Source organism: Myotis brandtii, unplaced genomic scaffold, assembly GCF_000412655.1.
Source record: "Myotis brandtii unplaced genomic scaffold, ASM41265v1 scaffold48, whole genome shotgun sequence".
Classification (NCBI taxonomy): Eukaryota; Metazoa; Chordata; class Mammalia; order Chiroptera; family Vespertilionidae; genus Myotis; species Myotis brandtii.
The window spans coordinates 10,415,703-10,428,634 of NW_005368341.1; the positions used below are offsets into that span (position 1 = coordinate 10,415,703).

Sequence of the window (12,932 nt, forward strand, 5' to 3'; positions counted from 1 at the left end):
CGCCCCCGGCTTCCGTACCGGCCCCCGCCCCCGCCCCGGGGCGCCTCTGGTTACTGTTGATCCAGGGCCATTAACGGTTCGTTGGCTGCCGGGGCGAGAAGTGAGAGTTTCTGGTTGGCGCCCTTGCAGGAAGCGGTCAAGGGTCTCGGGACCGACCCAGCCATGGTACGTTATTTCAGGCGTCTGCAGAGCCTGTTTTCTCACCAGCCTCGTCATGGGACGTCCTGGGCCAGGTAGGGAAGGCTCTAGAGCGCCCTTTCCCGGCCTCAGCACTGTTCTTCTGAGTCGTTTGGGCGAGATTAGCTTGTTTTTGTGCTGTTGCTATTGTTGGTTTCACCTGGAAAAGTGGCGCGGGTGGCCTTTGAGCCCCGACAGATTGCTTTCAGTCTCTCAAAAAGTTGGGTGCCTGGGAGCCCACCTCCTCTTGGGTTTCTCAGCCTCGGCAGGGGCAGGACAGGGACCTGTACACCCCGCAGCCTGGGACGGGGCCCTGAATCTGGAAGCTGCCAGCCTGCTAGGAGACGACTACTTTATTATTTTTTAAAAAACGCATGTGGGTTTTGCTTTCTCTTAAAGTGTCTTAAGAAAAAAATGCTTTAAGCCTGAACTCGAGGGAGATGCTCCTTGGTTATCTTGTGGCTTCGCAGCCCGCGGTGCACCTGGCTTGAGAAGGGTGGCTCTAGGCCAGCAGATGTTTCTCTTTCTGCTCACGTTATCGAGCGTTATGTGGTGGGCCCTGGGGGTGCAAGGAGCCCAGCTAGGTGGAGGAAACATGCAAACCCACGTGATGCCATGAGATCTGTGTTATGACGGGGCAGAGAGGGGTCAGAGGAGACACTGGTCACTTTTATTTGGGCGGCTTGGGGTAGACCCTGGGGTAGCTTCTCCATTCAGTGTCCGGTAGCCTTGAGCTTTTAGATACGGATGCCTCTAAACTGGAGTTTGATTAGAAGAGGAATTTGGAGCCTGGAGAATGGAAGCCCCTTGTTGCTTGAAGGGATCAGACCCAGGGCATCTGGCTGCCCAGCTGTTTCGAGAGCTAAGAGGTTCACTGTTTCCCCCATGGGCCTTGGCACACAGATTGGGGTTTTGTGGGATGCAGATTCTGAACTCATTTAGCCCCATAGCCCTCGAGTACTGAGGTAGATGACTTGGTTGGTAATTGACTTGTTGATTGATTAATTTATTTATCCTCACCCGAGGATATTTTTCCCCATTGATTTTTAGGGAGAGTGGAAGAGAGGGAAGGACAGAGAGAAATATCAATGCAAGAGAAACACATTGATTGGTTGCTTCCTGCATGAGCCTGGACCAGGGCCCTGACCCGGGAGGAGCCTGCAACCGAGGTACATGCCCTTGGTGGGAATCGAGCCGGGAACCCGGGAACCCTTTGGTCCGCAGGCCGTCGCTCTATCCACTGAGCCAAACGGACTTGGGCTGGACTTGTTGATTTATATAGATACTTAGAAATATTGATGTTTTCTTGCTTGGGCCTAAATAGTCAATGACTAAGTTTCCTATTGCCTGTGATCCATTTGAAATCCGTCCAAAAACTGCTATTCCAAATATGTCTCTGTTTATTGAATACATTTTAGTCCAAGAGTATATAGCCCTGATACTACTCAGGCAGCTTTAGGCGTTTTAACAGTAGATGTAGCTACTCACAGCTCCTTTGAGCGCCCTCCGTGGGGCTGACAGAATGATTGGATGTGGAGAAATTGTACAGAACAGAGAAAGGATGGTCTGAGGATGGAGAAGACATGGTGGTTATAAGTAGGTGGTAGGCCCAAAGAAGGAGAGGAATCCATCTTCAAAGACAGCAAATGATTTTACTTGAGGACCTGAAGTGGGCGAGGCACAGGAAGGGGGCGGGGCGTCAATAATGAGAGGACAGGACACATTGCAGTGGTGCAGTCTCCTGCAGGACAGTCACTGACGAGCAGGGGGGATTCCTGGGGCCCTGAGGAACCGTTCAGTGGCACTTGCATCCAGCTGTTCCCAGTTTGCTCTCTTTCAGATGCCAGGAAACTGGACAGAACAGCCACTTCACAGTGACAGTTAGTATTAGTAAACTACTTTAGAGGAGAAAAATCTAGAAAAGGGAAAACCCACTTCTTGTCATAGTGTGACAGATCTTCTGAGTCCTTCTATTTACTTTATAACAACTGGCCATACATACAGTCTCTCAATTTTATTATTTTAAAATGTGTTTTTAAATTAGTTTCCATGTGATATTATTCTGTATTAGTTTCAGATGTACAGCAAAGTGATTAGAAAATCATATACCTTACAGCGTGGTCCCCCAGCCTAGCCCTACACCTATTTATCTTGGTATTATTGACTGTATTCCCTATCTACATCTGTAATCTACATCTCTGTGGCTGTTCTGCAACTACCTATTTGTCCTGCTTACTTCCTCAATTTTAAATCTAGGAAGGTCTGGACCTTAACTTTAAGGCAGAGATGGCTGAAGCCCACAGAGTAGAGGAGTCTAGAGGGAGACTGTTCTTACTTAGTGCCAGCAACTGGTAGGATTCAGCTTTCTTTCCTTTGATCCTCGTTGTAATCTACATCTCTGTGGCTGTTCTGCAACTACCTATTTGTCCTGCTTACTTCCTCAATTTTAAATCTAGGAAGGTCTGGACCTTAACTTTAAGGCAGAGATGGCTGAAGCCCACAGAGTAGAGGAGTCTAGAGGGAGACTGTTCTTACTTAGTGCCAGCAACTGGTAGGATTCAGCTTTCTTTCCTTTGATCCTCAAGTTCCTTGGTAAGATGTGTGTTGTTATTCTTGTTAGAACTAAGGAAGCTGAACCACAAAGCAGGTTACCTTTTTCAGTCACACAACTAGTTCTCTGGTTAGGTTTTACCAACTCCCTTTTGTGAGTTGACTGGTATAGTACTTCAAAAGCATGGTAGACATTCACCTACCTATTACCCTTTCACAGGAAATTGGTGCAGTGGTCACCCATGGTCATGGAGTGAGTGAAAGACAGTGAGATCTACTAGGGAATAATAAACATATAACCCATTGGGCCTTGAGCAGCACCCTCCTGGGCAGTCCCTGAGGGAACGTCTGTCTTCCTCTGTACTGGCTGCATACAATGATTTCACTCACTGAACTCCAACGTTATTCACTCTTTAGCATGATATTTAGGAATAACTTTACAGGTAGAGTCATGGAATGAAAGGCAAAAGTAGCCAGTTCTCTATTATTACATAAACTAGAGGCCTGATGCATGAAATTCGTGCAAGAGTAGGCCTTTCTTTCCCTGGCTGCTGGCACGGGCTTCCCTCTGGAACCCGGGATCCCGGCTGGCTTCCCTCCAGCCACCGGCAGGCACTCAGGACCCCGGCTTCCCTCGCAGCCCCAGCTTCATCAGGAAGGACATCGGTCTAATTAGCATATTATGCTTTTATTATTATAGATATCTAAGGGATAAGACAAAGAAGGAAAGCTGTTCAGTTTTTCTAAGAAGTATTTCCCTCATTCCTTGATACTTTTGGGATTACATAATGCTAAATGGGCTATCTTATACACCCCGGTCAGAATGTCTGGATGTTTTTTTTCATCTTTTTTATCTGTCCCAAGTTCTGGGATAGATTATCTCTCTTTTAGAAGAAAAGCAAACCTGGCACAAATGCCATGGCAATCCAGGATACTTGAGGTTTTTAATGTGCTGTAGCTTCGCATTTTTAAAGAAGCACTATCCAGTAGAAATATAATGTGAGCCACGTACCTGATTTTAAATGTCCTAGTAGCCCTATTAAAAAGTATAAACAGCCCTAGCCCGTTTTGCTCAGTGGATAGAGCGGCAGCCTGCGGACTGAAGGGTCCCGGGTTCAATTCCAGTCAAGGGCACCTGCCCAAGTTGCCGGCTCTATCCCCAGTAGGGGGCGTGTGGGACACAGCCAATTAATGATTCTCTTTCATCATTGATGTTTCTTACTGATGTTTCTATCTCTCCCTTCCTCTCTGAAGTCAATAAAAATATATTTTTAAAAAAAGTATAAACAGCCCTGGCCAGTGTTGCTAAGTGGTTAAGAGCATCGGCCTATGCACAAAAGGGTCACTGGCTCGATTCCCAGGAAAGGGCATGTTCCTGGGTTGCAGGTTTGATCCCAGGTCTGGTTGGGGCGTGTGCAGGAGGCAGCCAATCCATGTGTCTCTCTCATATTGATGTTCCCCTCCCCCATACACTCTCTAAAAATCAATGGAGGATTAACAACAACAAAAATTTTTTAAAGTATAAACAGATGAAATTAGTTTTAACTCCATACATCCTACATATTTTAATATATAATCAAAATACAATTGTTTATTATATAATCAATATAAATGGAAATATATAGTTTTACAATTTTTCTTCATACTAAGCCTTTGAACTCCAGTGTGTATTTTTCACTTACAGCCTGTCTCAGTTTGGACCACCACATTTCAGGTGCTCGGTAGCCACATGTAGTTAGAGTACTACTGTATTGGACAGCCCAGTCTTAAAGCAAGTGGATTATTAGTTAGGGTGGTTCCATAGTCTGTGGGACTTCTCAGAACCTGTAATAAGCTAATTTTCATTGGGACTCTAGTTGGAGAGTAGTGCTTTTTGTACTGTTTTGGTGGCCAAGTCTTTTAGCACTGGCACAATGCCCTGCCCAATTCTTATCTCCCCTTCCTCCTACCCAGGAGTATTCAAGGGACACTTTCTAGGGTTTGAAAGTGTTACTCAAGGAATCTCCATCCCCTGCTCCTCCTTTCCTTCCCCTAGTGTGAACTATAACCTGGAGGTATTCCCCCCTCTCTTGCCCAGGGCTACCTTTAGAAGTTTGCTTTAGGACAGGGGTGGGCAAACTTTTTGACTCGAGGGCCACAATGGGTTCTTAAACTGGACCGGAGGGCCGGAACAAAAGCATGGATGGAGTGTTTGTGTGAACTAATATAAATTCAAAGTAAACATCATTACATAAAAGGGTACGGTCTTTTTTTTTTTTAGTTTTATTCATTTCAAACGGGCCGAATCCGGCCCGCGGGCCGTAGTTTGCCCACGGCTGCTTTAGGACAACACACACTTGGGGTAATCTTTCTATGTAATGGATGGGCATTAAGTTATCCTTGGGGCCTGTAAGGCAGTCTTGATTTGCTAGCTCACTGCCCGATCATCAGAAATCATTCTAGCCAGTCTAGACTGGTGAATCTCGCAGGGGAAGGAGGGGATGGTTCTGTCTGGGGGAGAAACCTAGTGCAGTTGATGGGAGGTAGTATAAACCCGTTTCCAGACCAGCCTATTGATTTTCACTAATCACCAAGTACGTGATTCATCCTTTAAGAAGGGTGGTGACAGTTCTTATCCCTTTATTCCTACTTGGATGTGATATAAGAAGAGTGACTTTGGAGGAAGGCACATCACTGGACTCAGGTAATATTGGAGGGGGAACTTCTGTATGGGGGGCAAGGAATTGGGCCCCGAGTCTCAGATTTTTGGTTACAAGGCAAAAGTTCCATGTACCCTTCCCTCTTCCTGTTTTTTTTTGTTGTTGTTGTTGTTTTTTTTTAAGGTGTAAAACAAGGTTTTTTTCTGATGTGTAGTCCAATTCAAGCAATTCAAACTTGGGGCATTTGGCTTCTGCAAATACTAGTGTAAGATTAGAGGGCTACTTCTTGCCTTTTGAGGGGTGAAGGGTATGGGGGTTGCTGCTTTATTAAGAACAAAGCTGTGGTTCATATTGTTGTGTCTGCCAGCTGCCTGTTCCCTTGCCCAGTGCCCCAAAGGCTGTCCTCCCAGGGTTTCTAGCTTCTTTCCTTTGACAGAACTTCAGGGTGGTCCTCAGCGGAGAGCTAGTCATCCAAGGGACCAGATCAGTTGTCCTCTTGCCTCTCACTTTAGTTGCAGTTTCTTGGGCTGGAGAAAGAGTTCAGGCAGATGGTTGGCCATGCCTTTTTTCTTTCCTGTTCTAATAAGTGTTCTCTCTCCACCCCCAGACCAGAGGACTGGGACTCTCTGGGGGTTTGGCTCAGGCATCTGTATTTTTAGAAAGCTCCTCAGAGGATGCTGGTGCAGAGGGAGGGCTGACATCCTGGATCTCACCCAGGCTCCATGGAAGCCCAGTCCAGGCTGGCACCTTCTCATGGACCCGTTTCCTTTAGCTGCCTCCCTGTCTTGGCAAATGTTCTCCTTTCTGTAGCACCCTGCCCTGTCTTCTCCAAACTTATGTATTCTGCTCAGCCTACTTCTCCACCTCAGAACCTTTCTTACAACCAGCCTGCAGCCACACTTGCCTCCTACAAGCCTGGCAGTCAGAGGAGCTCCAGCACTTGCTCCTTGTGCTTTCAGGGATTTATATATAGGTTGTCTCTGGACCAGAGTATACACTCCTTGTGGGGAGGAGGCTGTGCCCTCATTTCTCCATAGCACTAGGCACAATGCTTTGCCTAGCCCTTGATTTTATGTATACTAGGTTTACAGTGAAGTGATAATCTGGCATCACCAAAAAGTAACCTGCTTTCTTGGGAGCTTCTGGAACAACAGTAACAGGTGGAAGCGGGTGTTCAGAAAGAAACCTGGAATGCTGATACCAAAACAGGAAGTGGTGCTTCAGGCTCTCCTGCAATTAAGGTCCTTACTCTCCCCTCTCCCTGCTGAGCTTCCGCAAAAAGGCTGGTAGTAGGAATACATACAGTATTGCATAAAAACACTTAAACTGATGCCTGGCCTTTCATAAGTGGATGGTCTGCTGGGTTTTCTTTTCTGTAGATGGGTTTTTCAGGTCTGTGGTAATAGGCTGGGTCTACCAAATTGAGTCTTTTTTTTTTTTTTTTACCTTAGGGTCAATCCATAGGCCATGTATAGCTGACCGTGTTTTTGAACTGCCATAGGCACATGTGTTTCTGTGGGAATTATGGAATGCATTTGAAATTGGGGCTGCCCTAGAAATTGGAAAGCTGTGCCAGGTCATGGCACTCACTCAGCTCCCACACATCTCTGAGGAGCCTCATCTCATTGGGAAGATGGGCATTAGGTGTGGTAGAAATAACACTAACACCATATTGACAACTATTTACCAATTCTCTGTTAATGCCAGTTACTCTGTTCTAGACACTTTATGTGTTGTATCTCATAATCCTTACAGCAACCCTGCATATTTGTCCAGGACATGGCACTCACTCAGCTCCCACACATCTCTGAGGAGCCTCATCTCATTGGGAAGATGGGCATTAGGTGTGGTAGAAATAACACTAACACCATATTGACAACTATTTACCAATTCTCTGTTAATGCCAGTTACTCTGTTCTAGACACTTTATGTGTTGTATCTCATAATCCTTACAGCAACCCTGCATATTTGACCATTGTGCAAATATGGGAATTTAGGCCTAAAAGTTAAGTGACTTTTGCAAGGCAGGCATATGGTAGGAGAATAACTTTAAGTCATGTGTCATCTCCTAACCTCAGAGTCCTTTACTATATACCTCTCATTCTGAACGTTGGCACATAAAAATAGGGCACTTCCTATGGTTGCCAACTCTAGGGATCATTTGCCCCTTAAACATGTGGAATAGGTTTGTTTGCTATTGTTACTGTAATCTGATTTTCATAAATGGTGCTTCAGTGAAAAGAATGTATTTCAAGGGCATGTATCTGTGAGAAAGAATCTGGCAGAATGGGTATACAAAAACATTCACAGTGGAAAGATACTTCAAAATGTGAATCTGTGCTATAAGAGAAACATGTAAAAATGTCTGTGTACTTACTGTGTCGAGAGAGAAGTGAGGGGAAAGTTGGTGTTCAGGGCTACACAAAGCTGTGGAGGATGTGGATGCACTGAGAGAGTTCAGAGTGTGAGACTGTCAGGTGTGGGCGTGCCTGCATTGCCATAAATCCTTTCTCACGCATCCGCTGGCACCACTCAGTCTGGAGTTTCTTTGGCAAGTCTCAGAAGGGTAGAACCTTCGATCAGAGAAAAGGTGTCCCCTCACTCTCCACCCAGTGGGTGCTGTCCTAGGGTTGTCCCTGGTGCCAGCGTGAGGGGAGGCCCCTGCTGAGTCAGAGTCAGGTACCTCTGGGGGCCCAGGTTAAACCCACTGGCTCAGCTGGGCCCAAACCTCCTCCCACATCCTCTCGGTAGGTGTGTTCCAGAGGGCTGCCCTTTAAGCGTGCCACCCAGCCATTTCCAGAGCTTTGCTGACAATTGATTTGGAAGAAGAAAAGGAAAATCATTTCTGAGAATTGGCCTTTTATTTATGGTATGAGAACCCTTATGTTCGGGAAATGAAGAACTTTGGACGCCAAATTGCAAAATTGTTGGATATGGCTCAAGGGTCTGAATCACTCCTTCTAGGCTAACAAAGGTGGGAAGGAAGGTCATGCCCTTTGGACATGTCAAACATGCTGAATAGATTGCTTTTCTTCTCTCTCCCTCACAAGGCAGTCACTATCTTTAGTGACCAGAAGAACGTGTGGGCTAGGGTTAATAAAGGGGAGGGATAATAAGTGCTGGACTTAAAGGGATGAACCCTTTAATAAAAGGATGAGCAAAGTGCCAGGGAGCATGAGGAAGGGAGTAATTCTCCTGGAGACATCAGATCGGAGGGTTTTTGAATCTTAGACCTAGAAGCAGGACCTAAGACCTAACAAGAGGAGGTGACCGGAAGTCCCAAGCAGGAGGTCCAGCTTGTGTCAAAGGGATAGGAGCTGGAAAATATAGGAAGTGGCTAGGGATTGTGATGGTTCCACTGTGACTGGACTCTTGAACTGGGGAGGCAGGGTCAGAGGAAGGGCGGGGCTGGGAGGAGAGCCTTGAATGCTGTGCTAAGGAGTATGATTTTCTTCTGGAGGCTTTAGGTTGTTGAGTGTGCATGTACCTATTTTTTTATTCAATTATTCATTGTGTGCATACTTCATTTCAGGAAATATGCTGTGTGCTGGATAGTATATCTTTTCTCATGGAGTATAGATGTATTGCAGGGAAGATAGGCATTAAACAAATCTTTGTTCTTCTCTCTCTTCCTTATTAAGCTTCAGTCATCTTGGCCTTTTTTTAAAAAAATAGTATTAAAAATATGTATGTATGTATGTACGTATGTATTTATTTATTTTAGAAAGGGAGGGGTAGGGAGAGAGGAAGAGAGAGCTAGAAACACTGATGAGAGAGAAACATCATTGATTGGCTGCCTCCTGCATGCCCCCTTCTGGGGATTGAGCATGCAATCTGGGCATGTGCCTGAGATCAGGAATTGAACCCACTGACCTCTTGGTGCAAAGGTCAACGCTCAACCACTGAGCCATACCAGCTGGGTCTGGCCTTCTTTTTTTCCTTTTAATTCCCAAACTCACTTCTGCCTCAGGGCCTTTGCACTGGCTTGTTTGCAATATCCTTCCCTCAGGTCATTGCATGTTTCATTTATTTTTCTTATAAAGGCCTCTGCTCAAATGTCACATCATCCGAGGAGATTCTTTTGACTAAAACTAAGCCCGCAATTTCCACCCTGGTTACTCTTCTTTTACCCTGTTTTATTTTCTTCCTAACTTCCTAACACTTAGCATGTGAAAAAAAGTGGAGAATGAATGCTTAACATCAAAGCTGAAACAGGATGGATAGAAGGCTCTTCTAATGTTGAGGGAGTTGAGGTTTTTGAGGCCAAAACTCCATGAAGGAAGAAATTCAATGTAGAGATGAGGACAGAGATAATTAATTGAGCCAGAGAATGGGTGCAGGATTGGCAGAGAAACTGATCACCTTCTGGTCCTCTTCAAGCCAGAAGTCGAATGAAAATAGGGGAGGAGTTTTCCTCTTTTTTTGTGGCCTTTTTGTGTGTTTAAGAATTTCTGCTGCTGTGTAGTCTTCAAGAGTGGTACCAGGAACTTGTTTGAGGTAGAGCTTCTAACTACTTTCTTGAAAGAGACAAAGAGTCAACCCAAATAAAAGACCATGGAAAAACAGTGAAAGCTCAGCCAAAAACATGAATTTATGGTAAACTCAGTTAGTTTGTTCTTTTAGCTAATATTTGAGCATCTAGTCTATGCTGGGCACTGTGATTGGCTGAGGGAAATGACCAGTGCCACTTCCCACCAATACGGTGACACCTTTGTACAATCAGAAGAACATTATCTCCACTCTGGGTAGTGGCAGCTCTGCTCTCTCAGTCACATGGCAGACATGGCTCTTTGCCTCCAGGACCTTATAGTGCAGAGGAGGAGGCTGACGAGTAAACTGGGAGTTAAGTTAGGACCGTTTGAAGTTTCACAGGCTTCACCCCAGCAACTGGGGTGTTGAGGGTGACTCGGGGCTGGGTTTTCAAAGCATCAAAAGCAGATGAGCATATCCACCAGGAAGTCTTCTGTGCATTGCTGAAACTGCTGACTCCACAGTCAGAGATTGGTGTAGTCAGTGGATGTGGGTGAAGCCCAGATGGAGGCAGTAGAGCAGAGGGGTGGAGGAAGAGGGATGTGGCAGAGCTGGTGCTGAAATAATTGAGGTAACTGAGAAGAAGGGAAGAAGTTGGCATGAGACTGCTTGGGCGCATACGTTTCAGAAACTGAGGATGTTTTATTCCATTCCATCTGCTCTAACAGAATACCGTAGACTAGTATTTCTCTCATGGTTCTGGATGCTGGAAGTCTGAGATCAGGTGCCTGCAGGGGTGGGTGAAGGCCCTCTTCTGGGTTGGAGACTTCTGAGTGTATTCTCACATGGCAGTCGGGGCTAGGGAGCTCTCTGGAGCCTTTTATTTTTTAAATAAGGGCACTAATCCCATTTATGAGGCCTCCACGCTCATGACCTAAGCATCTCCCTCCTAAAACTGTCACATTGAGCCTTAAGATTTTAATATGAATTTGGGAAGGGCGGGGGACACAAACATTCAGACCATAGCAGAGGATATTACTGAAATTACCCTGTCAGCCTGGCCTGGGGAGCAGGGAATGCCTTGCCACCCACTTCTGGCCCCGCGAATGTGGGATGAGATGTGGGTAGTAGGGACTCTGTTGGGGAGACTGTTCAGAGAGATAGGCAGCAAGGGGAATCCAGCATGGGAGAACGCTAAGAGTCCCAGAGACAGGGTGCTCACATGGGACAGACTTTCAGGGTGGGGGTGGAGTGTGAAGACTGACCCTGTAGGACTGAGAACATCTGGAGCGGGAATGTGGGTCTATAGGGCTACCTGTGATATTGTCTGAAGAGAAGGACTTTTATGGAGTCCCATAGAAAGAAGTACAGTAAAACCTTGATATAAAGGACTAATTCGGTCAAGGGGGTTTCCATTAAAGCTGAAAGTCCCTTATATAATAAAGTAGGTTTTTCGAATGCCTATGTTAAAAATTTGACAAATTAGTTGTAGACATATTTGTGTAATTAAAATTAAGTATTTATGGAAGTTTTAATTTCACAGAAAAGTTTTCTCTATGTATTATTGTAATTTTAAATTTATACTGAATAGGTCTAGTAAATGTGTGCATTTACCAGTCACTGCAAGTAAACAAATGTACATGACTGGGGCGTGGCTTAGCATCACGTGGGAACATCATCCGCACCTGTTAAAACTGCTTCAGAAAGTCACACCACGTGACAACAGAACCGATGCAGTGTGATCATGTGCTAATCATTCACTGAACATTGTTTACAAGTGGTGACTCTTGGATTTAAATATGGATATAGTAGTAGATATGTAATATTTATGTCAGCAAAAAATAGTGTTTTTTTAACATATGGCCTATTTGCTAAAATATGTTAAAAATAACAGTGAATTAATAACAACAACAAAAAATACCCTGTTAATTTAATCATTAGGCACACTTTGGTTAAAAGCCTTTTAAAATTAACAGGGTGTTCATTTTCACATATGACATATGGGCTGGAAATTTTGTCCGTTAAACCTGAAGTCCTGTAACACCAAAAATGGAGTTCTCATTGTTAACCCCTTCCCCACCTTCTCTCTGGAGTGTGGGGGGGAATGTCTTCGTGGCGTTGTCCATGCGGGGTTTTCTCTTCTGCAAGGGGTTTCTCTGTTTTGCTCCGCTTCTCCCCAGGCGTGAAGGACGAGCTCCTCAGCAGGAATGCCGTCGTGCCTCTCACACCCGTGCTGGTCCTGCTGTTGCAGAACACGCGTAACTGGGCTTGTGCTCAGGCTGGTTACTATGGATAATTTCCATAGAGTCAGTGGAGCCTAGCCTGGAGCCTCCGTTAGATGTGGGGCCTTCGTGGCTGGCAAAGACATGTCCTTTTGGACAACAGGACGAGGCCCTAGCCTCTGTGCTGCTGGGTGTCCCTCATGGAGCAGCAAGGCCACTCACTGTTCTGAGGAAGGTGAGTGATGAGAGTAGCCTGTGTTGTGAGAGGCACTGTAAGGAAAATGCTGTCAATGTGATCCTGGAGCCCTGAGACAGGAACAGCTCACGTCCTGAGGGGAGGGGCCAGAGGATGGTGTTCAGGAGGTGATGTTTGAGTTGAGCTCTGAAGGATAAGCAGTCACATTGGGAGTATGGCATGTCAGCCATCCCACCTCCCACCCCACACCTTACTCCTTTGGGAACATTATGCCTTTGGCTTTTCTATGGGTCAATATAAGAAACTACTATGTATGGAGTAGCTGCATGTTCTGTCCCTGTATTTGCAGACCCAGGCAACAAACTCTGCTTCAGGGGAAGTTTGCCTCTTGTGACCCAGCATGCTTGCTTTTGTTAGTGAGAACTTATAAACCCCCTTGAATATCCCACTTGGCTGCCAGGAATCTTCCTACTAACATTTGAACTTAAAGCAGAAGAGTTTTCTTTAGTGAATTTTTTTCCCCGTAAACTCTTCTTTTCATTCCCAAAACCCCTTTAGAAATTATTTCTTGCTTTTTATTGTTGCTTAAATGGGTTATGAGTTTTACTATAGTAGCACAAGTCCTTAAGTCCATTTGGAAGCAGGCAAAACATAAATTGCTGTGGAAATAGAAGGTCA

General features: G+C 45.4%; 1 protein-coding gene across 6 annotated transcripts in view; it reads left to right on the plus strand.

Moving 5' to 3' along the window:
- The window catches only part of TMEM243 (transmembrane protein 243, mitochondrial), a 60,042-nt gene that overhangs the window by 588 nt on the left and 46,522 nt on the right, over window positions 1–12,932 (plus strand). The gene's annotated exons all lie outside the window — the stretch shown is intronic.